The sequence below is a fragment of the Oryzias melastigma genome, linkage group LG2 (assembly GCF_002922805.2).
Source record: "Oryzias melastigma strain HK-1 linkage group LG2, ASM292280v2, whole genome shotgun sequence".
Taxonomy (NCBI): domain Eukaryota; kingdom Metazoa; phylum Chordata; class Actinopteri; order Beloniformes; family Adrianichthyidae; genus Oryzias; species Oryzias melastigma.
Window position 1 is genome coordinate 14,405,916 of NC_050513.1, and position 5,920 is coordinate 14,411,835.

General features: G+C 34.1%; 1 long non-coding RNA gene across 1 annotated transcript in view; it reads right to left on the reverse strand.

The window, feature by feature from the left end:
• Nucleotides 1-1,987: 1,987 nt before the first annotated feature.
• Nucleotides 1,988-5,920, reverse strand: part of LOC112156604 — a 19,977-nt gene continuing 16,044 nt past the window's right edge. Inside the window, exon 2 of the long non-coding RNA XR_004948979.1 lies at nt 1,988-3,090. This is a non-coding gene — a long non-coding RNA (uncharacterized LOC112156604). The remainder of the gene's footprint in view (nt 3,091-5,920) is intronic.

A 5,920-nucleotide genomic window follows, 5' to 3' on the forward strand; every position in this document is an offset into this window, starting at 1 on the left:
ATAAATTTACGAGATTTAAAGTCGTAATTTATATTTTTTAAAAATTGTTTTTAAACTGGCCCTTATACTCTCAGGTAGAAAATCAATCATTAAAAAAAATCACTTTCTGGAATTATATGACACCAAGTCTTTCATTCATCGGAATAGAGCTGTGAGCAAAAAAAACTAAAGTAAGATTCTAGAAAATTGCACTGCTTCAACATTTCGCACGAAGCTTCTTCTAACTGTTAGTCCATGTGGTAATATTGGTTAGCAACAGTCCAGTGAGAACAACGAAAACTGAAACCAAGTTCAAGAAAGCCTGTTTAGTGCGTTTTTGATAACATGTGCACATAGATTAAAAGGTAATGTAAAATAGCTACACTTTCTTTTAGCTTTTTAAAAAAAATAATTATCTTATATTTTCATTGTTTCTGACCATTTTTTTGTGATTAGTAGTTTTCCCTACAACCCAATCCAAAATATTGTCATAGTATCAATTCGGTTTGTTTTTTAAGATGACTTGCCCAGTTAAAAATATGCAAATAGGTTGTTACAAATAATTTAAATGAGTTTAGTTTAGACTATTATTAGATAAATCTTACTATTTACTGTTTTTAAGAAAGTTGTGCAAATTACTGTTTTCAATATTGATTCCTTTGTTTCAAGACTGTTTTGTTGTTGGTTTTTATGGCGGAGTATTACAGCTAAAAAAAGGATTTGCAAAATGATAGATTAACAAGAATACAGTAAAAAATGTGTGAGAAAAGGGTCATAATTTTACAAGAATAAGCAAGTTTATTTATTAGATCCAATTCATAATTTTACAAGAAAAAATATGTCAATTTACAAGATGTAATTTGCAATTTTACAAGAATGAAGTCATGATTTTCTGAGAAAAAAGTCGTAATTTAGGAAAATAAAGTTGTAATACAAAGTTGTAATTTATGCAAATAAAGTAATACAATTTAGAGAAAAAAGTCGTAATTTATCAGAATAGTCGTAAAATTATAATAAAAAGTAGTAAGATTTAAGAATAGTTGTAAAATTATCTAAATGTTGTTATTATGCGAATAAAGTAATAAATTATGAGAAAAAGTCGTTATTTATCAGAATAGTCATTAAATTATGATAAAAAGGTTGTAAGTTATAAGAAGAGTTGTAAAATTATGAAAAAAAGTTGTAATCTCTGTGAATAAAGTAATAAAATTATGAGAAAGAAGTCGTAATTTATCAGAATAGTCATAAAATTATGATTTAAAAAAGTTGTACCTTGTAAGAATAGTTGTGAAATTATGAAAGAAAGTTGTACTTTATGTGAAAGTAATATAATTAAGAGAAAAAGAGTCGTAATTTATCATAATAGTCGTAAAATTGTGATAAAGTGTTTATCTATAATTATAGTCGTAAAATTATGGAAAAGGTGTTATTTATGCGAATATAGTAATAAAATTATGAGAAAAAGTCGTAACTTATGTGAATAAAGTAATACAATTATGAGAAAAATTCACAATTAATAAGAATAATTGTAAAATTATGAAAAAGTTGTAATTAATGACAATAAAGTATTAAAAGTATGAGAAAAAATGCGTAATTTATCAGAATAAAGTCATAAAATTATGAGAAAAAAGTCTTAAAATTATGAATAAAAGTGATTATTTATGAGAATAAAGTAATAAAACTATGAGAAAAAGTTCTAATTTATGAGAATAAAGTCGTAATCTATGACAATAAAGTTGCAAAATACGATCTAAAGTTAATTAAATAAATTTTATGTAATTTTACGATGACATAAAACTCTTCTGGGTGAAGAATCTTCCTCTAAAAAGGTTCAGGTTCCTGCAAATTCCAGTCACCAGTCTTGCTTAAAAAAAAAAAATGAACATTTTCCATTTGCTTGGTCTTTGTATGCAAACCATGCTGAGATAAGTCACATGTTTCCACTAATAGCCTTTGGGAATACCTTGTTGGTACCAAATACTACTTTTATGCCTGTCAAATGACTATCTTTTTTTTTTTTTTACAGATGTAGCTAAAGAAATAGAAACAAATTATGTGTCTGCTGCTGGTAACAAAGTGCCTACAGATACAATTTAAAATGGTTTGTGCAGACGCAGTTCTGGCTCATCCCTTGAGTTTGGGTTTTTTTTTAATGCTCAGATGACTCATAGGTCAATGTTAAGTGGCTTTAAAAAATTAGGGCTTTGAAAACAGATCCTTCCTAAACGTATCGCTTCTTATTCCATTATGATTATCCAAACTGGGAGACTGTCGCGGTCCCGTTTTGTGCTGTTAACATCATTAGCAAAGCAACACTTGGACGAGGCCGCGCGGGGATGTTGTGGGCAGACGACCTTCCTCGGAGTGCGAGCAGGGGTTTGCTGTAGAAGCTGACATAATGAAGCGCATCGGCGTAATTCCACCTTGAGCAGAAGCACCTGTGTGGGCGTGCGCGGCCTCACAATTACGCCAGTTTACGGCCATCTTTCCGTTTCCCCCGTTTGGTCGTTACCGCCCGAGCTGTACGGGTTCTGCTCAGTGACATGTGTATGTATGAATAATTCCCGGCTCAGTGGGGCTTCGTAGGGTTTGTCTTCATCCTTTTCTAACAGCTGGCCTTTGGGGTTTATTGTAATATTTCGCCCTCCCTCTCCATTTCTGTTTGCACTGGATGGACGGATGAATGGACGGACGGATAGATGAAGGTGGAGGCAGTGTCGGTGGCAGAAGGGGGGGGAGGTGAGGAGCAACCACCGCCGCCGCCACCCTCCCACTTCTTGCTCGCTCCTCTCTTCAACAATAGCATTTGCATATTTTTATACTCCGTCTTCCTCTCTCTCTCTCAAAGAAAACAGCCCGGAGCGTGAATACTCCAGCAGCAGCAGGCGCACCGAGGAAAACGGAAGCTGGGGAGACGGCGTGTCCGCTTTTGCCTGCACGCACGCATGCAAAGGCAAGGCCCTTACCTCCAGAGACTCGGCATCCATTGGGGAAGACGGAGGGAGGACTGGGAGGGAGGGGGGGTGTCACAGAAGCGGCAAAGTTAAGAGTGTATGTGTGTGTGTGTGTGTGTGAGAGAGAGGAGGGTGTTCACCAGGGGCTGTGGCTCTCCTAAAAAAAGAAGGGACAAAGAAAAATGTTACAGTTAGATACACTGTAAAATGTAAAACACTGGGTTAATTAACAAAAATTCTGTAATTTGTCGCTAAAATATTAGCTTAACCCAAAATTAGCCCAAAAAACCTCAGTAGATGCCAAATTAGATGAAAGAGCTAGCACGTTGCCAAAATACTAGCTTATCTCAGAATTAACCCCAAAAACCTCAGTAGAGGAGAAATTAGCCAAAAAAGCTAACATGTTGCTTAAATATTAGCTTAACTCAGAATTAGCCCCAAAAAACCTTAGTAGAACACAAATTATCCAAAAAAACTAGAACATTTCTAAAATTTTAGCTTAACTCAAAATTAGCCCAAAAAATCTCAGTAGATGCAAAATTAGCCAAAAAAGCTAGAACATTGCCAAAATACTAACTTATTTCAGAATTAACCCAAAAAACCTCAGTAGAGGAGAAATTATCCAAAAAAGCTAACATGTTGCTAAAATATTAGCTTATCTCAGAATTAACCCAACAACCTCAGTAGAGGAGAAATTGTCCAAAAACCCTAAAACATTCCTAAAATATTAGCTTAACTCAAAATTAGCCCATAAAACCACAGTAGATGCCAAATTAGCCAAAAAAGCTAGAACATTGCCAAAATACTAGCTTATTTCAGAATTAACCCAAAAAACCTCAGTAGAGGAGAAATTATCCAAAAAAGCTAACATGTTGCTAAAATATTAGCTTAACTTAGAATTAGCCCCCCAAAACCTCAGTACAAAACAAATTATCCAAAAAAAAAAAACTAGAACATTGCTAAAATATTAGCTTAACTCAAAATTAGCCCAAAAAACCTCAGTAGATGCCAAATTAGCCAAAAAAGAAAAAGCTAGAATATTGCCAAAATACTAGCTTATCTCAGAATTAACCCAAAAAACCTCAGTAGAGGAGAAATTAGCCAAAAAATCCAGCATGTTGCTAAAATATTAGCTTAACTCAGAATTAGCCCCCAAAAATCTCAGTGGAACACAAATTATACAAATAAGCTAGGGCATTTCTAAAATACTAGCTTAACTCAAAATTAGCCCCCCAAAAAACTCAGTAGATGCCAAATTAGGCAAAAAAGCCAGAAGATCTTATCTCAGAATTAACCCAAAAAACCTCAGTAGAGGAGAAATTAGCCAAAAAAAGCTAGAACATTGCTAAAATACTACCTTAACTCAAAATTAGCCCAGAAAACCACAGTAGATGCCAAATTAGGCTAAAGAAAATCTAGCATATTGCCAAAAATACTAGCTTAACAGAATTTGCATCAAAAACCCCAGTAGAGGACAAATTAGCCAAAAAGTTAGCACGTTGGTAAAATATTACCTTAACTCACAATTAGCCCAAAAAACCTCAGTAGAGCACAAATTATCCAAAGTTAGCATGTTGCTAAAATATTAGCTTAGCTCTGAATTAGCCCAAAAAAACCTCAGTAGATGCCAAACTAGTCAAAAAGTTAGAACGTTGGTTAAATATTAGCTTAACTCAGTATTAGCCCCAAAAAATTCAGTAGATTTCAAATTAGACAAAAAAGCTAGCACATTGCCAAAATACTAGCTTAACAGAATTTGCATCAAAAACCTCAGTAGAGGACAAATTAGCCAAAAAGTTAGCACGTTGCTAACATATTAGGTTAACTCAGAATTAGCCCATATTTTTCAAGTTTTCAATGTGTTTTTTCGTTCACTTTAAGCTGATCCTGATTTGAACCCATAAAAATTGCATAATCATAGTTAGAGATAAAACTATAGTTGGAGAGGGACTTTAAAGGCAACGTGTCAATTTAGGATTTTTTGACTGACTCCTACATACAGTTATTTGAGTTTTTTTGTTAAATGTAAGCATAAATCTTGCTAGCATCAATGCTATAGTGTAGGATAGTGTTTCTACATTTTTAACACCACAGTAAACAATTATATTGTAATACTGGTTTAATCATAACTATTAGTACCTATATATAAACATGTCATACTGTCACGTTTTTGATACCCCTCTGTACCCCTCTGATACGGAGCTCAAAACCGCTAGAAGCTAATTGTTTGATCAAAATCGATAATCCGTACAGGCAAAAGCATTAAAACTAACTTTAGCTGCCAGATGAAGCTGCAGGAAAATATTGAATATTGAGCGTGTGAGTTTGAGGGCCAATACCACAGATGTTTGAGGTGCTACTCTGAAAGAATCTAATTTAAGCCCCCGGGGGGGTTTCAGATGAAGTCAGCAATTTTGAACCGCTGTTATTACTTTACTGTGTACTCATGTAACGCATACTGTAAAATATAGAGCAATATGCAGAGCTGGAGTTTATCGCCTGGACACTACTTGTCCAGTGATACATTTAATGAATCATTACCAGCAGCTTCATTGGTATGTGTTTCACAACTTTCAATTAAAAACACGAGATAAGCAGACGCAAAACACTGTTACACATGAAGTTCATTTTCAGGCTTGCTCATTTTTTGAAGAGTAGACATTCAAAAATGTTGAATATACAGCTTTAGCACGGCAGTATATTTAATTTATTTTGTATTTTTGTGAGTTTACATTGAACTCAAATAGAAATGTGGTCAGCCAACAAGTGAACTTTATGAAAGTTCATTTTTAAACTGTTGTAAAATTGATCCCATTTGTCTTTTGATTATGATTTTGCCATTTTCTAGGACGTAGTTTAGGCAGAGGAAAAGAAGTTAATTAGTAATTCAGTTCAGTCTGTTAGCATGGAAGTTAGCCTATACTCATTTCCCATCAGCCCTTTGTTTACACTTTCCCGCTAGCTTATAGCACCTCACAAGCCCAAGC